Here is a 23,934-nt window from a genome sequence, read left to right on the forward strand (position 1 = left end):
TCCACTCCCAGATGAGATGCACCACAGATGAGATTCAGCCACAGCTCTGCTCTCTCTCTCTCTCGAAAGCTTTTTGAATATTGCACTTTTCATTTCCCTTGCTGACAGGGCCTCAAATGACAAGGGCTGCAATTGCAGAAGACGCTGCAAGAGCCCGCTGACAGGTGATTAACAGCTCCTGGATGCTGTGAGCCTGACCACACTTCTGACCACGGGAGCAGTTAAACAAATTATCAGCAGAGCAGTTTTGTGGTTAACTAACCCTTTTCTCTAAACAAGGCTGCTAATGACGTTCCCAGGCTGGCACCCCCACGCACTTGTGAGCTGGAACACGCTGTTTCTCATATCTATCAGACTCCTTAAAAACAACAACACGGATCAAACTGGAAGGCAGAAAGAAATCTGGACTCTCAGAAAATGCACAGCAAAAGCTGAATAAAGGAGTGCATTTTAGCAAACTATTTCTTTGGGGAAGTCTTTCAGCCAGGTGAGGAAGCTGGAAATATTTTGGTCCCATTTATTTTAGGGCAGAGCTTTCTGTCAGAAATAATACTCTGCTCTCCATCCCTACCAGTGCTTGAGAGAATGGAATATGTCCCTGACATTTTGGAGGGCTCAGAATCCAAGAAGTTAGCTGAGATCCTAAACACGGGCATCAATAGAGCACTTTCCCTTGCTACTTGTCGAAAGCCTTTGTTGGAACTGATCCAAAGGGTGAAGGGACAGGGAGATCACACTATGGGATGGGATGGAGAAGAATCCCTTGTGAGCACTGTGAGGTGTTGACTGTATGGGAGAGAGAAGGAGGGGTCCACTTTACCCCCTCAAGGGTCATTGTGGGCTTTGTCAGGTGAGTCAGAGAGCCTCACAAAAAGTCACTGAAGCAGGCTTTGGTCACAAATAAAAGTCACTGCTCTGATGGATAAAGGACACAGGTGAAGCTGGGCAATAGCATACATAGACCTGTGGTCTGGGTACTCTTAGAGAGGAAGGCTTTACTCGGAGCAGCAGGGTGCTCCAGATCTGCTTTGGCCTGCTGGTTGAACTATACTCATGATCTGGCATGGATTCATACTTTTATTGTTGGAAATTATTTAATTCTCAAGCTAAAAGTCTTCTCCAGGCTGGTTGAGCAGCAGCTGTCCTGAAGAATGTACTGCTAAGGGGCTCTCAGCTCCACTCACTGGGCGTTCATTTGTCTGCCCTTCCTCAGATAATTAATGAGATTGGTATGTCACAGGGGTTTGTTCTATCACCTCACTGACAGATCCCTCGTACCTGAGACATGTTGCTGAGGCTCCATCACTGTCTTGTAGCACTGTGGAGACAGACTGCTGTCCACCCTGGACACCTCCCTGGGTCACTCAAACTTACATTTGATCAGCAGAGATAAGGGTGGAAGAGAACTGAGGATATTCCACACCCTAGTGTGGTTCCTCTTGTGGACATCATGACTCTGAAGAGGCTTTGTGTTCTCACACCTGGATATCTATGGCTGAGAGTTTACTTTTCTCAAGAAAGGGGATTTTAGGGCTAATCTCGGTCTTCATCCTTCATTTAGAGGTTTCCGGGTAAAATAGAATACATGAGGATGAAGGACACAAAAATACCCTTCTGGCTTTATTCTTTTAGTTAAGAATGTGTGGTGATGTTTTGGGAGATTCCTGTCATACAATGTATCTTAGAGCCAGTTCTTAGGAACCTGTAATGATCCAAGGTATAGAAGCAGCTCTACTGAAGATCTAAGTAGTATTCAAGTCAGGAGTTCCAGGACTGCCATTCATTTGGACTCCTCTCCACACATCCTGATCTTGTCTTTTCCTGAGACTGATGGGGGAAGAGGATGTTCCAGAGATCATCAGATCATGTTGTGAGATCAAGGTGAGGAGCATGCTAGGTGACACCTGATTGTTTTGGGTTTACAGAGACAGCAGTACCAGGAGAGATTAAAAGTTGTAAAATAACTCAGGTAGTGCTGCCACTTCAATCGCAGCCTCTCCTCTTTTGTCTTTCCTCCTCTTTTGTAGTCAGTGGAATCTTGTAGGCAAGGAATCTTTGCCATGACAATGAATTCAATAGCTTTTCAAGGAATAAAAGCAGATGGTTTCACACGCTTACACAGTGAATTGTTTAAGTGAGACAAGAGTCATTAAGTGCAATCCCTGATGAGAGGTTTTCAGCTCCAGTAACTCACCGAGGTGTGCGCAGAGAGCTCAGTGAGTACTTGCCATACTTACGTGGATCGTGTTTGCAGTGAAAAACATTATGAGAACCCGACTTTTTTTCCTTTTTTTCCAGCTAGTAGAAGCAGGTGGCTGTGCAAATCCAAGCCTGAAGTGCTTTTTCACTTTGAAGGCTTCAGGATACAATGCTTTTTTTTCTCCTTGATACATGAATGAGAAGTTTGGTCTGCTCTCAACCTGGTCCAGCTTTTGAGTACTTAACCCTGTTGAAAATACTGGCTATGTTTGTTCAGAATTGAGAGGGAGGAAGAAATCAAAGCTGATGTCATATCCAGGCTCTTCTGAGCCTTTTCTGCTGCGTTCTGACATTTTCATTTCAGAGAAAGAGTTTTATGCCTTCAATATGCCTTCAAATAAAGCAAAAAGGGTGACTTTGAAAGCATGCAGTGGCATATGCAATTTATATAACAGCTCAAATAGTTTTTTTTTCAAACAACATTTATTAGCATTTCACTAAGCAGCTTTTTTGTTCTGAAAAAAAAAAAGAGATGAAAAGTAAGAAAACTCATCCTGGGGAGAAGCTGCAAGTAACTTCTGTTACTTTACCTCAAACAGTAGCAGATCCTGCTTCAGGGGTAAAGAGGGAGAGTGTTTCCACCTGCAGGATTCACTGAGAAGGGCTCTGCTAGACGATGATGGAGTTTTTTGACAGAATTTTTACAAGGGCCCCTTGTTTCCAAAATGAAGCTGGACCAATTTGAGGGCTTCATTCCTGAGACAGGAGGGCTGACAACCCTTCATTTGCCCTATAGCCTCTAAAGTCAAATGATTGCTTTCTCTAAGCCAATGCAAAATTCCCCTGGTTGTGATTTAAAAGCAATGGATGTGCTTTTTTTTCCCCTGGTTGATGGTGTTTTCTATTTAATGTGTTTAAATGAAGAATAAAGTGCAAATGCGTAATTACTAGCATACTGTCTTAGTAGGGCTTTTAAAAGCAAAAGATCACGTGAAGAAGTATAAGATTTTTATTTTCAGTTTTCCTGCCCTCTGGTATGTTGTTCTGACTCTTGTTTTCACTGTGTTGAAGCCATGGGTTAGTTTTGCCAAGAAAAATCTACATGTTCCTGTGTGTCTATACAGCAGTCAGAGCCGGTTTCTATTTTGCTTGCTTTTGCAGAGAGATTTGTTAGCAAAAGCTATCTCTGTGTACTGCAGAAGGACTATGAATAAACAGCATTTCTGGATTAAACACATGTTGCCTTCAAATCAGCCACAGAAAGATGAGGTCACTTGCAGGTGAGCCTATCAGTCAGACCTGCACAAAGAATGGCTTTTTTTTTTCTCCCCAGTGGTCACAATGAGAAATTAGAACAGGGAAGGAGAAAATTTTGTCAGACCAAATCATAGTGGTTTGGGTCATTTGGTGAAAAAAAAAAAAGAAAAATAAAGTCAGTCCATTTTGGCCACTCCATTTCACTTTCAGGTTATTTAACCCTGAAAATAATTACAACAGTTTTCAAAGAACAATACCAGAACTAGCAGAGCAGACTTCAAAAATCCATCAATACAGAGGGAGAAAACCAACCTGCCTAGTCAGTTCAGATTATAATTGTCTGTTGGAGAGACAACACTATTTAAGTTTTTCTCAGGTTTTGAAAGCTGAGCCTCCTTCAAAAAAAGGTGAAAGTCCTCTACCTTCCCCCCCTGAGAATGTATATTCAGCAAAGGCTTGGACAGCAGCTTTTGTAGCACTTCATGTAGCACTTCTTTTCATGCTTTAAGTGGTGAAACCAATAAAAAGCAAGCCCCGAGGGCAAGGAGCAATTCGGAGCTACTGTTTCAGGCTCTCTTCAAACTCAGGGTTCTTTGCTGCCTTATCTATTACAGGTATTTCCTACTGTATGCACTACAGCAGACACTGTTTAAACTCTCTAGGACTGATGTAAGCAAATATGCACCATATGTAACATCATAGATTATGCCTTCTTTTTGAAAGAATATTTTCATACGTTATTAGCTAGGGCCTTAGATGCTTGACCTTATGTGTATTCAAATAGCCACTTCTTTCTGAGGATCCGAGACTATGAGCCTCTGAAGAAACTCTTAAGAAGCCTTCCTGTTTTCACCCATTCCTCTTACCCTCCCACACTTAGAATCATAGAGCATTTTGGGAAACACTAAACTATATTGTTTATGTCCAGAGCTTGTGTTTCGCATCCAACACTGCCCTCGATCCCCTTTGTGACCTGGGGATCTGCTCTTCTCAGTGCCCAGGTTTCCTCATTTGTGGATAATTAATAATGAAAATCCTTCCTGACACTGTGGGACCAGGAAGGTTCCCAAAATGTGCTTCCCAAAGGGTGCCCTCTGAGGTCATGGCCCCTTCCCAGGTCTTCTACTCACACACCAAACCAAACTTTTTCTGGAGTGTTGAGTCCTTATGACAGAAGTCCCTGAATTGCAATACCAGAAGGTACTGGAGCTACAGCAGGGGAGTTTGCCTCTCTCATATAATTCAGGTTTATCCATATTACGTGCTCAATCCCTTTTTATGCACAATGAGACCATGGGCAGCACTTCCTCCATTTGGCCACTGTCTGTCCTGCAAGCCACAGCCCTGGGAATGCACAGACTTAGGTTTGACTGCAGCAGATTAAGCTCTTGTTACAAGTCAATGGTCAATCTGTTTTCTCAGCTATGTTTTCTAGGATTTTTCTTCCTCTCCTTAGCCCCAACACCCCTGAAAACTTTGCAAAATATTCCTTTTTGGCTTTTGACAATCTGGGTTTCAGATTCCTTTTGCCGGTTAGAGGATTTCTGGGCAAGTTGACAGACATAACATCTCCTTCTTTTAAAAATAGTCCATATTCTGGAATGATGGACTGGGAGCTGTGTTTGTCTTAACTCAAATTGCAGAGCCATCACTCAAACTGGGAAGAGCTCCCTCTCTTAATTCTTTCTGAAGTAAAGATCACTTGCCTTCATCTCTGTCCAGGTTAAAGCAGAGTTAAAAGCAACTTTAAAGTTAAACTTGCTTAACTTTAAACTTTTAAACTTGTTTAACATTAAAGTTGCTTCTGCATTTGTCAGGAGCGATACTGGATGCATAAGAGACCCTTACCATGAAGAGTGACTTTTATAAAACATACTGATGGCAAAAAAGTAAAAAAATAACAGAGAGAGAACCTGTATAGGCCTTGAGTCAGCAGTGCTGCCTTTGTAGGTCACTTGATCTGAGCTTACACGTGTGTTATTTTGCAACTGCAAAGAGATTATTGTTACTTTTTGGGTAAATCAAATCATCTTGAAAGACCTGGTAGATACTTGCATGTAATTGTGCATGAAGCATTTCTTAGGAGCCTCAGTGCTTTAAGCAAAATAGCTACACCAGGGATGGGATACCAAAAGTGCCTTGTTTCCACTTACTGTAAATGATCATAAATTCTACTGCTACTTTATTGTGGTGGCTGCAGTTCTTGGAAGAGTAAAAAGGGTGGGAAATCAGTTCCCAGTCAGTTTTATAAAGTACAAGGTTGCTTGTATTGGTACCAATTCCAAAGAGCAATATTTCAACTATGAATGATTGGATATTTTCCCAGATTCCCATAAAGCCATTAAACACAGTGTAAAGGGTCACCAATAACATAAGCAAAAGATCAGGACATTCAGGACTGGAGCAGATTGTCAAGACAGCCCTGGTTTTCAAGGAGGTGAATACACACTCTGAACTGTGCAACCTTGGAGGTGGCCACGGAGGGGAAAATGGGCCCTGTAAAGTGAACTCTGATCATGTCTCATTTACAACTCACTCTGGCCTGTCCAGATACATCTCATAAAACCAGCAGCCAAGAGCTGTTCCATCCCTAGGGAACTCGTCTCATGTGGAACTTCCCTTTGGAGAAATCTTCCAATCTTGGACCAATTCCCAGTGATCTTCCAAAACTAGAAAACAGTAACTCTCACACTTATATTTTTAAATGCTTTTGTGGCAAAGTCTCATCTAAAAGGAGGAGGAGGAGGATGCAGAGGATCTACATATGTTATTTTAGACCTCTCCACAGAAGTAGAAGGGAAGTGGGTTGTCACCTATGTTTATTGAACCATTCTGCAGAATTTGATAGCTATAATGTGATTTTTCTATTACTCTGTATGCCTATTCTGCAGCTAGTGGGGAAATCATTATTTTATAGCCCACTTTGGTAGAAGGTGAGAGCACGCCATTGGCAACAGCTGGAGGTGTTCTGCCTGCAAAAACAGTGCTTCCACAGGAAGAGTCCTCCAAGAAAAGCTGAGGAGGGGACATCAGCCAGAGGAGACACAGCTAAGCATTGGGATGTACACAGCAGCTCAGTAGACAATTAAAGTTACAGCTTCTGGTTGACTTCTCTAGTGGAGAATCTCCCTCAGTGCCTTGGAGGTCCAAGCATGCTGCCTCAGCACAAGGCTTGGCTTCCAGTGGTGTGGGAAGGAAAACATGAGATTGGAATTTGGCTCCTGGTTTCTTCCATAGCTCACAAAGCATTGCCACTGGAGAAACACAGGTCATCACGTGGATTTAAATATTCACAAAGAGTTTGTTTTCTCAGGAAATAGTCAAGGATGGAAAATAAACTTCTTTAATTTGGCTTTTGACATCTGCTATAGACACAGCTCATTATGAAGCTGCAACAAGACACACTTCCAAACTGAACCAGAAAATATATTGGTTCATCTATGACACACAAAAGGCCTATGCAGCCCATTTCATGCTTGCTTAGGGCAGCAACAGACATGGAACCAGAGACTGGATGCAGGGTTGAACTCTTCCCGGTCCTGGGTGTGTTTGGGTAAAGGCTTTGGCTCAGTTTGTTGTGCCAAAATACAAACTGAGCCATGAATCTGAATTTTACCAAAGTTCAAATGCATCCGTATTCAGACTCCTCGGACCCTTGCTTATTTGGCATGTTGGGACATTTACACACACACACAGGGACTCATTTAAACCATCCAACTCAAATCCTCCTACAGCCACAAACACATAAAATTTGAATGCTTTTTTTTTCAGACAGTTTGGCTGAAATAAGACTTTTTTAACAGCAATAAATAACAGAATAATTATTTTTACTTCCTACACAGGAACTCAAATGTTTGATTCATTTTGCTCTTTTTGGCAGTGCTGATAGTTCTGAAATAGTTTTCCCTGGCATCTCAGCAATAACGGCTCCCATTAACCCTGAAGACTCCTGATGACCTAAACTCAACTTCAGGATATTTAATTTCTCCTTCTCCCTCCTACCCACATGGGAATGTGAGGGGAAACATAACACAGCATAGTAGTGACTAGAGCCTAACTTTTCTTTTGACTGTCCCTGGTGTCTGTGCAACAGCTTGAAGTACTTCACATCTGTCTTTACATAGACACACGCTTGTCCTATACTTGGCAGAAATTTTTGGCGGAATCTGAGGATTTTTGATATTTGTCCAGGATTTCCTTACCCAACAGGAAGAGCAGAGAGCTACTGTTTACAGCTCAAAGGAAATAAACCGATCATATCTCCATTACACCTGAAAATCCCAACCCTTTCTGCTGCCCACAGCCCTGTGCTTCCTGGAAGCTCTGGGCTAACCGTGCCCACACTGAACAGAAGGTCCTTCAGTGTGCAGCAAGCCATGTGCAAATCAAAGATGTTGGTCTTAAGAGCCTGAACCGAGTGGCTGTACAGCTTGATGCTTCCCAGAAACCTCAGTCTGAGTGTGTGTGTGTGCAGCACACACTGTCTGCACACATACTTCTGCCTGGGAAATGCCAGGTTCCACTCACCACTGGCAAATGCTCGCGTTTAATGAGAACTACTGTGCTGACAGATCTTTGGCTGCTCCGATTACATGTGAATGGTAAAGACATTATTGTTCTCACTGGTGTGACTAGACCCACGTGCTTGCCTGCCCTGGCCTGCTCCAAGCCACTCAAGTTTTGGTGGCCTGTGTGGCACACGTTTGTCTCATCGTTCATCTGAGCTCGTTCTACCACCACCAAACAAATCCAGCCCATACACAGTTTAATCTCTCAACCTCTGACCAGTTCTTTTCTTCATGCACCTAAAATGATACAATAACTGCCTTTAACCTTTTGGGCATATTTATATATGGGATAAAGAAGTAGAAGAGTAGACTATTGTTAATTTAGCCTCTTAGCAATTTTTGAATTGCTCAGAAATTGGGGAGCTCCACCTGGAAGATACTGTTGGGTGAAGCACAACACTGAAAGCTTTTCCCAATGAACACAATTGTGATGATACAAGTTTAGAACTGCAGAAAACAGCAGGGAGCAGACTAACATGCTGGGATAACGTTCGGAATATTTTTGGTATCTCCACATTACTGGTGGAGGACTCTCGGATCTCTTTGACCATCATTCTACCAGGAAATTGTTCTAGTTTCTGTGGTCTGGAATGGTTAAGAAACAAAGTATCTTCTTTGTGTTGGAGAGTGTCCCTCCTCCTGCTGTAATATACAACAGAGTAGGTATTTAGCTAAAATATTCTTCCACTCATGGCTGTATTTATTCAGTCTTCATCCTGTCAGCCAACATAGTCCTCTCCTACATTCATCTTTCCAGTTTGAACATCACTTTTTTAGCTGTAGACAACTTTCACTTGCCCTCTCAAGTGCTCTAGGGACATTGAAATGAGGCAATGGCAGGCACATGTTCCCTGTTACAAGTCAGACCTGTAGATGGGGATCCGTGCAGAGAAGACAGAGGCAAGGAACTCTGAGGAGAAAAAATCACTTATAGAGGTGACTTTAGCTTTGTCTGGACATAGATACCTTGACATCAGCTGCTGAAGCTCTTGTGCTTTACTGGTTCTGCAGGGAACCAGGAAATATTCCTGGAAGTTTCTACCTTCCACAGGCAGTTTAGGTCTTTGGTAGTCTCAGACACCTTCTGAACATATCAGTTTGTCTTCACTAACCACAAGGACCCCAGGCTACATAAGTGTAGCCACTGTCTGCCAATGTGTCTGTGCATCAATCTGCCACATCAAACTGTCACTGGTTTACCCTTACTGGCTGTGAGGATAAATATATTATCAGAGATATTTAGAAGTGAAGGGCTAGAGGAATGCACATGATAGAGATACTGCTGTGTATGAGTAAGAGATTGTCTCTGTGTGCATAATCTCATTCAAATTATACAGGCATGATCCAGCATCTGAGAATCATTTTCTCTAAGGATCATAATTGTAAAGTTTAACCAAATAAATATTAAAAGACATTATATAAAACTCCCACATAGGGCCCTGCAACCTGAAACATAAAATATACATAGAGCAGATTCTGCTCACCACAAAACTATGCCAGGAATATAAGAGTATCTTTTTATACAGATTGGCTTGCATCCCATTCTGGGGTCAGAGACATGACGTCCCAATAAACATTCACGGATCGCTTGGAAATCACAGGCATCTCTGAGCTGTTTTGCCTGCCCTCCCTTTTTCAGCTGAACATTTAGTGCTGAGTCGATAAAGCCCCTCACTCCTTCCTCGTCATTCTCATCTCCTTAATTCCTCCAAGTAATTCATATGGTGAAGTTTCACCAGCTAAATCATTTTTAAATAGTTAAGCCTGTTTTGGGGACTTTTAAAACAGCTGGCTGCAGGACTGACTCAAAGTCTAATCTGTATCTCTCCTGAGAGGATATTTTTTTCTGCCTCCCACTTTCTTGATGACTGCGGGACCCAATAAATACAATACTTTATAATGTTCTAGCTGCTTGTTTGCCTCCCTTCTCACAGAGGGAGCCACTATACTGAAAAAACAGCAATAAGAAAACTCTGTAAATTCAGCCTTATGCATTCAGAGCTTGTAAAACCGACCAAGGCATGAATTCCCACAGGCACTGTGCTCCTGGGTAGTGGTCAGCAGAGTAAAGACCCCACCATCTAAACCCTGAAGTTATGTGATATGTGCTGGCAGGCTCCCAGTAGCACCCAGAAGTAGTTTTGGCCTTTCTTGGTTTGGAAATTAGAGTGAATTTCTGTTCTGTAGCAGTAAGTGAGCAGAGAGTTTTCCATCCCTTTCATGACAGTAGTTGGTTGGCACTTCAAAAGGCTGGGCATTAGACAGCAGTCACATAGTCCTTAGGCCTGATGTGTCCATGGTAGCTGATAATATTTCTGTATTACAAATACATAAATGTGTATCTGTCAAATTTCTCCCCAAATTTCTCCCACTTGTCTCTCCCATGAACAAAGAAACCTAAAAACTCTTCATTGATACGTCTCTGATGTGGGGAGATTGCCATTTACTATGGAGGTAACAAGGTCTAAAGACTAAGCTAGTGCTGAAAGAAAGAGGTTCAGACTCTTCTTCTATCTAATGCTCTTGTTCTACTTTTGCCCATCACAGATGGTTAGATAATAAAAATGTTATTTCATTTATTCATTTCATTTCATCCTGAGTTACCTCTGAAGATTGCAGAGTCAGGAATAGACTCCTTCAAGCTACAGTAGCATGGAAAAACATAAACTCATCACTTCTCATGGAGGAACAAAAATCTGGGTATTAAGAGAATGGGTTACCAAAGAAAAAACTTGGATGGAGTAGAGCTGGAAAACCAGATGTAGTTTGATACCTTCCACTGTATGACTTTAGCAGAGTTCACCAACATACAAATGGGACAGGGGGGTCCAAATGTCCATGGAAGTGATTCACCTGCATGGATAGAGATTCACACTCACCTAAGTTCATGGTTATGAAATAATTCATAACTATTTCAGTACTTTGTGTTAGAGGAATATTAGGAAGGAATTTTACAACACAGCCTGTATCTGGTGGTTCTACTGGTGTGAAACTATCGTTCTCTCTTGCAGGGAAGCCTCTCATCCAGAGGGGGCAGGTCACACAAAGTGTGGGGACATCTCCTTTCTGTAGTGACCTGCACAAAAATGGGAGGCACAGTTTGCTGGAGAAAAGAGATGAGAAAGGCATCTGTGGTCAGTCTGTATAGATGGGCATGACCTGTCTTAATTCCCATTTCTGGGAACGCAAATGCTTTTAAAACTTTAAAAAGCATTCTGGAATCTGAGTGTAAAACACATGGGCAGGAAGGTCAGTCAGTTGTGTTGGGCATTATTCCAAGAGCTTTTGGGGCAGATGGGCTTTCAGGGACAGAAACTGAATCCTGAACTCTGTGGCTGTTGGCACATTTGGTTAAAGATCCCTAATGTGCTTAGATCTGCCTTCTTCTGGGCCTATTAAGGCACTTAGGAACCCAGTCCTGAGAGGACATGGTTACACAAACCCAGCAGTAGCCCAGCCAGTACAAAGCAGTTGGATGACTCACAGGCTTTGTGGTGTACAGAGGCTGCAGATGGAGATTCTTGTTCACGCCGAGAAATGTAGCCTTGTTCTCTGCTCGCTGCCATCTGGAGACACACAGACCAAATCCAACTGGCATGTGTTAAAACCCCTCCACCCTTTTGTATGGTTTGGTTTTGCAAATTGCATTTGTTTAGCAAAGGAAAAATGGATTAATTGTTCTGCAAGTGTGACTAATGGTGATTAGTTCTATTCTGCTGTCAGGAAAAGGACTGCAGTTGTGTATTGAATTCCTCCTTGAAGCTGCCCTGTTTTAGGCAAAGTTTCCAGGCTTTTGCCAGCTTCAAAGCTAGCATTGCCCATCCAGAGCGCTCTGTGGTTAGGAGAAGGACCTGCTGAGGCATACTGCAGCAGTGTCAAATTCAAGACCTCTAGAAGTTGGAGCAACTCAAGACGTTTGAACACAGAAGAGTTCCCTTCTAAACAGAGCTGTCTGTGTTTCTCATCCAGCCTGTTGAGGCTGACTGCATTGTGCCCCTCAGTGATTGGAGACTTCATCATTTCTGGGTTAGATGACATTTAGATGACGGCCTTTATATCCAATCTGAACCTGGCAGAGGGTGCCACCTTTGTTTCTCAACATGTTTCTTAAGCATAACTGTAGACACATAAAATGTTCATGTCTTAGAGGTTTCAGAGCTGAAAGTCTGAGATTATATTGGGATCCCCCTCATTGGTCAACTATCTTCCTTTCAATGCATGGAATTTGGAAAAGGCATTTTCTACACTGCTGGAAATGTGCAAATAATAAATGTGTCTGCTGAGGGATAAGGAAATGTTGGTATGTCAAAGCTATCTACAGTCCCATTTAACATTTGTTTTTTTAATCCTCCTGCTTCCATCTCTGTCTATGGCTCATAATGCATTCAACACTGCAGTTGCATGGTGTGTGGCCAAGAGCACATGAATGTGGGTAAGAAATGCCACATAGAAGTATAGTGTTATCAGCATTAATGGTCTTTGGGTATGTCCAAAAAACCCCCCACAGAATGAAGACGGGACAATGCATGCATGGGACTCCTTCCCCTCCTTATATATCATGTAGAATAAAAATCCCTTTTAAAAGGAATGATTTCATACAGTTTGAGAAGCTGGAATCAGTGTAGTTAGGAAAGGAAGCTATGGGGACATAAAATAGCTTAACAGAGAGATCTGTTAGTGTGAAAGTCTCAGAGAAGTGAAAAACTTCTCTCTGCAGCCTTTAAAATTGAGGTCATCAAAGCACTGAAGAAAATTCACCGGGGCACAAACATCTGTGATGAAAAGAGAGGTGCAGGGAAAGAAAGCTCTTTTTTCCAACAGTCAGAAAGAAAGGGGGACAAGTAGCATTTTATTCTTTTTCTAGGAGTTCCTCTACCAATAAGTCAACTGACTACTGTATTGCAATGTGATCACATCCTAAAGCCACCCTCAGCCTCATTGTATTTGTGCTACTGTCTTTATAGCTGCTGCCTTTGCTTCTAGAAATGAACTGAGAGCATAGAAGTGGTAAATCACAATTGACAGACTAGGAAGCCAAGTAGCCATATTTCAGCATCAGTCAAGTGCTTTCTCAGGGAAGAATTTGCAAAGTAACATGTTCCACATCTTTTTTTTGGCATAGTCATGAAGGAATAAGCAAACAAAAGGAACAGCATGTCTTCTGTCTGCTGTGCAGCAACTTGCATGGCTTTTCTCACTATCTCTTTTCGGAGAACAAAGCTGCCAAGAAGAAAAGCAAAAACCTGAAACAAATTTTGGCCTGCTTTATCAGTGCCATGGAACTTGGGAACTCTTTGCATCTATCAGGACTGCCTGGTATATGAGTAAGTCTCTGCTGTTCTTTCCATGAAATGGTTATGCTCAGAAATATAGGCAGGGTTGTGGCCCTTTTGGGTATGCCACAGGCCTGCCTTTATTTTCTCCTCAACTTGCCCAGCCTTGCCTTTGTGCCACATGGACTTGAACTATAAAGACAGCAGAGCTCCAGATGATGCATGTCAAGGGTGCGGCTTCTTTGCCACGGGCAACAGAAGCACATTGACAACTTCACTGTGTTTCCCAGTGATCTTATGTAGAAACAGCAAATTAGGGACTGATGTGAGTCAAATCACATCACTGGGTTTCTTCAGACCTGTGCTTCTACCATTTTAAACCATGTTCCCTATCACAAAGGAATGTGCTGAGTTCAGACCTACCTGCATTTTGTCAGTCACACAGTTAGTCTCGAGTCTAGTCCAGGCCTGGCCAGAACCAACTGCTCTTTGTTTCTTCTTCATGACCATCACTCTGTAGACTCTGCCATTCACTTATTCTGTATTTTCTCTTGCTGTAAAGGGATTAAATTATAGGAGAATTGATTAGAAACAGGAGGGAACTTGGCTTTAATGATCTGTACTCTGCTCACAAAATAACTCACAAACCATTCACTGATACCTTTTGATTTGCAGACCTTCCTTGCAGGCTCTGAGTCAAATCAGTGATCCAGGAGAGCTCAAAAAGGAGACATTTTCCCCCACTCAAAACAGTGATATTGGAAAAAGATGTGGCCCTCTGCAGATGTCATGGCCTTTGATATCCAGCTACATGTTGTTTCCATATCGCATAGTGAACTGTGAGACCAGATGATCTCCATAAATAATGCAGTCTTGTGATTTCCTCAATTACCATTCCAACAGCAGCTTCCAAAGGGTTAATGCGCCAGGGGTCATTCGTGGGCACATAGGGACACCCAAACTTTCAGAGTACTTGTGAGCATGAATGAGAGACGTCCCATTGTGAGAGGCAATCTAGACACAAGCATCCAATCCTGCCCAGGGCTTTGACACTTGGAAATAAACCTAGAACAGTTTTGCATGATGGAAGAGTCTGGTCCTGGGCATGAGAGTTCTTGATGACTAGTGTTGTCACATTGGTTCCTTTTTTCTCATCCAATGCTGTTTTATATGTAAGATTTCGTTGTCAACATGATAAATTGTGGACATTGACTGTGAAGATTCCTTTATTACCACCTCCTACAAATTCCTGCAGACCTCCTTCCAGAAAATTTCCATGTGGAGCTTTTTTCTATTGTGATGTCATTGCTGTTCTAACAGATATTTGTTAGATATTTTTCCACTATGTGAGAAAGGCCCTAAGAAGTCTCTTTCCCAAAGAGCACTCAATAAGAAATCTTCCCCCACCAAGACATTGACCACAGGAGTGAGAAGCACATATGACTTAGTATCGTCTTTAAACTAAATAAAATTAAATATAGTAAATTTCCCTTTCCCCATCACAAATTTACACCTTTGTGCTTCCTGTACCAGTGGCTGTAAATTAATTTCCAACAGGCAGACTTGTCTGGTCTCCAAATATTCCCCTTTCCAATGAAAGACTACCTAATCTCTAAGCAGAGTCTTTACCAGGGTAACTGAAGGCATCCTTGAAAGACTGAGCCTTCTGAAAGGACCTAACAGGGTGTAGTGAATGGTGATGTTTTTAGAGAAACAGCAGAGCAGGATGTTAAGGCAGACAGCACTGGTAGAGCTGAGCAGATGGGAAGGTGAGCTGAAACAGGTCAGTTATTCACTCAGACCCCGGCTGAAAGCTGATTATACGGAGAGGTGTGTGAAGTATTTATAGTCCAGCCTCAAAATTCAGAATCTTTTCCAAGTAAGATAGTTTACATAATCAAATGAATTGCCATTAATTACCTGTATTTTAGTACTAAGATGCTTTGATTAGGTTTGAGGGGGACAGTGCTTTTTGGTTTTCTTTGTTGTGTTTGTTCTTTTTTAAATCTGCTAATGACTCTTAAACAATATCATCCTGTGAAATGTTCTTACTGGAAGATAAAAGATATGAGAATTCCCACCTAACTGGGAACAGATTTATGTCTAAATTCAGCCCCCAGTCTTGCCTCCCACAGGCAGTTCCCAACAGAAGAAGTGGTTGGATTTCCTTCTTTCCATTTGTGAGCCCAAGATACGACATGCACATGGGCTCTTGTTCGTAGTTACGCCTTTAATCTGAGGCATGACATGAGAACATGTGGTACCATAAAACCCACTAAACACAGCAACTTGGCTGCAAAAATCACAGAGGGCCTGGAAAGCTCAGTGGTGACAATTGTGAGAACCTGTATGACATCTCACTGAAGGGTAGGTGGGTCTTCTTGGAACAAGACACAAATTCATGGGCACACTTTCTAACATTTCTGTATATGTGAATGTACCCAAAATAGACACTACATTCAAAATCATCTTTTGTAGCCTGGTATTACAACTGCATTAAAAGCAGCCTGGAAACATCATAAAAGAGTGACATGTCAGATCTCTCTGTCATACCCTTTCTGAAGAGTTTTCACATTGATGCTTTTCAGTCATGTTTTGCCTGATGTGTGCATATATCCACATACTGAGGCATATCTGTGCGAGCACACAAATATTTCTTTAGAGGGGATATATTTCTTCTATACTTTGTTTCTTTTCAACACTCTGGGTGTTAACACCAGGGTTCTGGTCCATACCTTCCCATGTTTGATTCTTCTATACAGATAAACACGTTGGAATAATTCCCCTAATTTCTTACTGACTAGAGTCTAATTTATAATGGTTTAAAATGAGGGGACAGTGCCTTTTTCTTACTGCGGGTTTTGGTGAACTTTCAGGAAGAACTTTGCTGCCATGTGACCTGAGACAGAGAAAATGTTGATACCAATAAAATCTTAGCAGAACATGCCAAGAAAATCAGCATTTATTTTACCTAGCATATCCCAGAGGAAACATACAGTTAATACTGAAGTTTAAAATATCTTAGCCTTGGAATCTTAAAACTCCATCAGCGCTGGAAGAGGGGGAAGAAAGAGTAACAAAAAATCCTGTAGCAACAAGGAGGTTAAATACACACATATGCAAAATGTAGCACAACTCAATGGATCACTTTTAGCAGCTACGGATTTTGTCTGACATGAGTTTTGCTCTTGATCTCCTCGCATTTGTAGCATGAAAAAAAAATTAATAAAACCTTCCCCTTTCTGAGAGTACCTTATAATGAAAACAAGAATATTTTGAAAGGAAAGAATAGGAAATGTTGACTGGGGGGTCCTGCTGCTTTCTAAGTAGTCCAGCTCCCAAGATTTATGTCAAAAGCAACAGAAGGTTGGAAATGAAAGAATGCCCTTGAAGTTACGCTCTGTAGCTCAGCCAAGCGAGATGGATTTTCATTTACCTTGTCGAAAACCCAACATGAAAAAAAAAAAAGTTGTAGATAAAAATGTTACACCATTACTCAAGATTTACAAACGATGTGACAAAATAAACATGTGTTCCACTCATGAGGAAAAGTGCTCCATTCAATGATCTGATGGCTCCTGGGCTCAAGATAGGTGGTTTTTAGTTTTGAATCTGCGGAGCATTGGCTCGAATTGCCGAAGTTGTGCCCTTCTGATCTGAAGCAATCCTCCTACACAGGCTCTCAGTATGGATGGGGATCTGGCACAGTCCTGCAGGCCTAGAGAGGCAACTAGAGTTCTTCCTCTGCTGCCCCTGGTGCTCACAGATCTTACAGCATCATTTAGGTGCTCCTTGTTTGAATCCAACATCATCCTGAATGTGATCGTCATTTCTGAATGTGAGAGCAGGCAGTGGTAGGGTTGGTGCTGTGGGATTAAACAGCCAATAAGAGACAGCAATAGAAGTTAAGCAAGTAAAAGGTAACCAGGCAGCTGTGTGAAGAGTTTGTTACTGCCTCAGACAAGTCTCATCTGTACAAGGGGGGACATGTCTCCACTGCACATTTCAGATTTTGACACGTGGTACCTTTAAATCAGGTGTATGAAAGGGTTCCCATTGGCTTCAGCTGATTTTGGATACAGCATTGGCCTTAGTTATGTTTTTTTCTTAACAACAGCAGGGTCCAAAAGTCATTGTGCTGAGGAGTTAATGATTTCTCTTTATCCAATTGGTTCAGCAAACCCACTAAAACCTGGAATCAGCTTTCTTTCCTTGGGAACTTGGGCCTCCAAGCCTTGATCAGGCACGCACAGCAGCCCACATTCCAGATGCAGCATGAGGCAGGTTGTGTTAATACCTGAAATAAGAAGCACATGGTCTTAATGGATCAATAGTTTGAAATTGATTATTGAGTGAAGGCTGTGCCACATGGACAAGACAGGCACTTACAGCAGACTGAAGTGTGGAGTGTGCAATTCAGCTGCCCATCTTCAAACTCATGATTATTTTTTCTCTTTCTTAAGAAAAGTTCCTCAGCCTACCCATATATGGTAATGATACCTAGATAGGTAGTCACCAGAAAGGGCTGCCAGGATTGTAGACTTTTGCAGAGCACAGGTATGGAAATGAAACAGGGTTTCCACCTTTAACTTCGGTTTGAGCTGTACCACGTATGAGACAACACTTTGTTCTCCAAGAAGTAACAACTGAACTGACTTAATGCATATGTAATTTACAGTAGAATATTATATAGGTATTAATTCAGGACAATAGAATAGTGTATATAATTTAGATACCTAGAATTTAGCATTTTGGCCATATCAAAAATCTCATCTTCTGTTTCCAGGATAATCCAGACCTTGAGAGTAGACACTCAAGGGTCTTCTGTCACTGTAAGGTGGCTGATCCCTCTCTGCACCTGCAGAGATCCAACTCCCTCCTTCCAGGTTCTTTTAAAGTAGAAGACCAACATGCTATAAAGACATATCTCCATTCAGGATGCATTTGTTAAGGCTTCTTTTCACAAAGATTCCCGATCAGGGCTGGTTCTTGTTAAAAAACAAAGTGGTAACAATCTTGTGGCCAGAACATTTGTCCCAGAGGATGGATACAGATTCTAGGGTTACCTTCAGGAAATCTGAACTACCACTGCAGGGAAGTTCTTTAACTAATACACATCATCCTATTAAAATGAGTTTGTTGTGCTTAAGACTAATATTAATGGCTCATGAGTCTCTAAGGCTTTAGGTAGCTGTGTTTATGTAGCTGCTGCCAGATCACAGCAGAGATAGATACATCTCCATAGACAAAGTACTTCTGAGTTGTGTTGTCATCTAACTCCAGACTCTGGAAAACTTTCAGGCCAATGAAGATGGTAATTAAGGGCTAGACACTAATGGATTTGCAATTTCTGAAGAGTAGATGAATTACCCAGTGGATTTTAACGTGTACATTTGACAGCCAAATCCCAATTTTAGAGGGTCAGAGGCAGAATGATTCTTAACCTCACATCTTTCTTCCCAGCTACCTGATTAGCATTTTGTTGTCTTCAATGTCACCTGTTACTTTGGATTCAATCAATGAAGCTGTTGTATGGGTTGTATGATTTCAGTGCTTCATAAAAATAAAGAAATGAGAATAGGCAAAAAAAATGCCCTGAAAACACATCCAGCCATGTAAAAGTCAGAGAATAGATATGAATTCCAGTTTACTTCCTCACTTCTTCATCTGTAATGGGTCAAGCCAAAAGCTTTCAATCCAAACAGCCCTGAACTGTGAGGAAGTTCAGACCCAAACTCTTACAAGCCAGGCCATTTCTAATCATTTTTATTGCCTCATTAAATTTATTGTGTTGAACCATTTCTAATGACCTCATTAACTCTCTTTAAAGAGTTTGTCACGTACAATACTTAACAGATGTCTGATTTCAGGCATTGCAAAGTCAGTCATCTGGCCTTTCCCCAGCATGCATAGATCCTTAGCTCTCCAATCCTGTGCTCTACTCTGTTTCAAGAAGGATTTCATTTTGATGATACTGTATTAGTGAGAAATTTGCTGCAATCCTGCTTGGGCCAGTTTTTATGCCTTCATTCTCTAGCTATGTCCCACATATTTCTTCTCATCTGCCTTGTTTCCTTCTGCATTGATCCAGATGGGTTTTATACCAGAACTGCACTCTCTCCTGTGGAGAATATCTTCTGGCTTCTTAAGTCAACCAGGGTTTGCAATGCCCCATTGGGGTTAGGCTGTAAAAACCCTCTATTATGTGTGCAGCTGGGCTCAGAGAGCAGATTTCACTTTGTTCTTTCTTTATCCATGATTTAAATGGCTTGGATAGCACGATAATTAAATGCTGGGGTTCTGGACCACAGCCTTGAAGGATTGTCAAAAGGATTTTGAGTCACTCTGCAGCTGAGAGCAGGATGTGGGACTGACAGGATCAAGAAGGAAGGAAGCTACCCTGTGAACCTGAGACTCAGCCAGGTCTCCTACAACCGGTTTGCTGGGTAGGCAACATGCAATGCCAGACATCTGGGGATGAACACAAGTCAAGAGTCTTTTTTGGAAAAAACATGTGGATTCTGCAGTCATACCCGTTCCCAGATCAGGAGATGCAGACATTGCCCCAGCAGGCTCCATCCCATGTACTGACACAAGAACAGCTGTGTGCAGGTGGGTCAATGGTCCATCCCTCTGTTCAACCTGCATCAAATGTCCAGGATAATGGTCCAGGGAGCATATTTACACAGAATACCCCTCAGGCTTTGGCATGGTATGGTTCAGGTGACTTCCTGTGTTGAAGCATTTAACATTTCTTGGTAGATTTGGGCTTCTTTCCCCAAATCCACTTTTTGAGCTCTCGCAAACCTTTACTTTTCACAGTCTCTTGTGACAGGCATTTCCACAGCTTAACTACGTGCTCTTTGAAGAACCACTTTTCTCGTGGGTTTTTTGTTCGTGTGTTTTTTTTTTTTTAAACTGTCTTCAGCTTTCCAGTTTGTTTTATTCTTTCCTGTTCTTATGTTGGAAGACTGTGAATAATTATACACTTTTCATCTTCTACAAATTAATCATGATTTTACAGACAACTATTTCTCCCCTTCTCACTCATCTCTTTTCATGTTGCTTGTGTATCAGCTTCATATCTTACTTCTGGTAGGTTGAGAACTGTAACAGGCTGAGGATCAGCAAAAATTTTCTGTAGTATTGAGGGGAAGGAGAAACGAGAGTTGAGGAGGAACCTGGACAGCAGTGATTAGATTACAAGTATTGTTGTGAAGGTGCTGCAGCTTTTTGCTGAAAGAATAGCTATTTTTCTAACTTGGATTTGCTAAGTTTCAGAAGCTGTAAGCATATAAAAAGGGGAGGACAAGAACTTAAGCAAACCTTCAATTTCCACATAAAACTAAAGCTCATTTCTCCTCTTGCCTTTTATAAAAGTTTGTCTGTAATGTGGTGCTAACTTGAATTACTGCAGGGATTAGAAGGTGAGATGGGTCCAGTTCTTAGTTTGTCTCGCTTCTTGGTTTTATAGAGGTGCAGCCCTCCTGGGTTTATATCTGATTTACACCAGGATAGATGGGAGGAAAGTCAGGCCTATTGTTTTTGCACTCTGCTTTTGACACTGCTGAGAATCTTCATGCTATAAAAGTGTCCGCACTGTGCTGTCTTCCATCTGTATTGCATATATTGTATCTGTCATGCTGTTTGGGAAGAGCTGATATTTTTGGCAATCTTTCCTTCTTGTACAACTCCACATATAGCATCACAGCATAAAAAATAGCACTGGATGGGAAAAAAATATCTGACTCATGGGAAATTCACATACTTGTTTTATCCCATGTCAGAGCAGAAGAAGAGAGTACCAGTGTTTCCCCCAGCAGAATAAAAGGGTGTTATCAGGTTCCAGTTATTTCTCAGAATGTAAGGAGTATCCTGAGACACTGGGACACTTCACTCATAGGAGGCTGAGATTAATTTCTTATAGCTGTAGTTGTCTAAAATGTCTTCCAAAATGAGAGGGATGAGCCAGCCTGGAGTGCAAGACTTTTCATTCTGAACACTACAGCTCACATACAACAGATCGCTGCACATTTGCAGGTACTTTGCTGACCGTACTGGCTAGATAAGGAACCCAGACATGCCACTGACTAACTGCTTGCCCTTCAAAGTTTTGGGGGGTGATGGTATTCAGATGAGGAGAAGACAAGGTCATAACAAGCTCAGAACTGCGTCCTCCGTGAGGAACATGTTGGCTGATACAGAGTGCAATACTGATGGGAAATATTTTATCTTCATTTTCCTGGAAAAAAAAAAAAAAAAAAAAAAAAAAGCCCTCTAAAAATCAAACATTTCCTAAGGAAGACTTCTGAAAGAGATGATGCCCTGCCTTTTCATGGGAAAATTTTTCACTCAAAAATTAAGAAACAGCTCCAGGATGTTAAAAAAAGGAGTAAAAAGTTGTTTGCTAATGAAGCATACAAATGACAGCTGATAGATTGAAAGCCATAATATTCTTGGCTTCCACAACCAAGATTTATGAGGGCCTTTGCTTCCACACTGGCAGTGACTTTACCCATGCAAAATTTAGACATCCAATCTAAGTAGTGTTTGATCTCCTTCCATGCTCAATATAGAGACACAGGCACCTATAGAGAAAGACTCATCTCATTGGTTTTATAACTGTGTTAAAATTTGAGAAAATTGTATGGCTCTGAGTAAGGATGACACATCTAACAATGTATTTGCACCATTTTAACTCCACCATCATTTTATAGAGCTCCTATGAATGGATAAGCTACTTAGCCCAAGATATGTTTCCCACCCTCAGAAGAGGCAGGGAACACAAATCCCCAAAGATTTTCCCAAAAGTTAAGAGGTCTAGGGAGAGGCAGAACGAGAGAGACTAAACAAATTCTTGATTAAATGCCCTAACTGCAGCTGATAGAAATGTCCTTAAATATGATTAATCAACATTGCTATGTTGAAAACCAGCTTCTAGCTCCAGACATGGTGCAATCTTTAATTTCCTGGGATCAAATTTGGGTGGATTTTGATTGATTTTGCTTTTCATAGCAGCACTGATGCCAGCATCCTGATGGCTAGAGGTTGGAACAATGCTTCTTGGTGGCTGCAAAGTTTCACTGCTCCTACAAACCATCCTCTGTGTCTAAAGTATCCTAGCATGGGGTGAAGGGAGGAGGCAGGGAGGGATGCTGCAAACTTGTCAACTCATTTGTAATATGACAATGGGGAGAACAGCAGTGAGGTAGAAATCTGGGAAAATAAGCAGTAAGGCAGTCTGGCATTTGCCCCAAAACATTGTGTCTGCTTCATGGTGTCAGAAGCAGAAAGAGATAAAGGAGAGGCCCCTAGATTACTGCTGATCCCTAGAAGGGGTTGGTGTGTGCCACACTGTATACCCACATTTATTAGCAGGCTGAGGGACATGAGGGAGCTTGTGTCCTTGCAAGATGAGTTTCCAGTAAACATTGATTGCTACCCTATGACTGAGATTGAGTTTTCACCCTCAGTGACCCATAAACACGTGCCCTGGGATCTTTCCCCAGATTATTTCAAATGACTTTACTGACCAACTTAGGTAAAAAAGCAAAGAGGCCTTATGACTTCAAAGCTGTGAGTATATTTTTCACTCAAAGCAGAAAGCTCAGGCACTGTTTATCCTGTTCTGCCCAGGGCTTGCTCTTTTTGTTTTGCACTGAATTTCTTTCCTGCTAGACATTGTTCGCCAGCCGAAGTTTTCTTTGGAACGGCAAATAGGAAAGGACCACCTGGGTTATGAATTCCTGTCTTCTGGAATTGCAGGCTGCTGTGCCAGCTTCATCATTTTTTTCTGAGAAAAGAAAAATGTAGTGCTGGCTGGGAACATGTAGAGATGCTCTTCGCTTTTGCTACTAGTTGTGGATGGACACAGAGAATAACCTCCTTCAAAAATAGGATGTATCCTACTGTAATGACCAAGGTCTCTTCCTATTCCTACCAGTATCACAAGGTGGTAATAAATACAGTAACAGTACATGCACATTGTCATGGAAAGGTTAGGAGGTAAGCTCTACCAAAGGCAACAGTCTGGTATTCAACTACAGCCCTCTGTAATTCCAAGGAAAGAAGGTAGGTATGAGGGAGGAGCAGGATTAGGCCTACAACACTGTGTCATCCTGAGGACCACTCCTGGTCATATGGAGAAGGAGCAAGATGCCCATGTGAGCTGCCATGGTCATGCCTGTGTCCTGTCAGAGCCAAGGAGTGAGGCCACGGCACAGGCATGTCAAACACATTGTCAGAAGGCGCTGAAGTGGTTGGGTTTATTTTAATCTGGAAATGTGGCCCTTGCTGCCTTTTATGATGTGCCAGTCTAAGCTGCCTCTGGCAGCTGTGAGAATATTGGTTTTGGCAGACAGCTGCAAGGAGCAGCAGACTGGAAGGAGTCAGCAACAAACGTGATAAAAGGGGAAAGTTGCTGACGCCAGGAGGAAAAGCACAAGGTCCTGCTGATTACCAGAAACCCTTCAGGAGCTGTGAGGAAGAGGAGGTCTCCTCTGACATTGGAATGGATGAACAGATAATGACTAGCCCTCTCCCCTTGACTTCAGTTGAATTGCCCCACTCCACATGTAAAATGCCCCACTGCTGCAGAGAAAGGATGCTCCAGAGGAAAAGGGGCAGAACTCATGGTG

This window comes from Corapipo altera, unplaced genomic scaffold (assembly GCF_003945725.1).
Source record: "Corapipo altera isolate COAL_440 unplaced genomic scaffold, ASM394572v1 112, whole genome shotgun sequence".
Lineage (NCBI taxonomy): Eukaryota > Metazoa > Chordata > Aves > Passeriformes > Pipridae > Corapipo > Corapipo altera.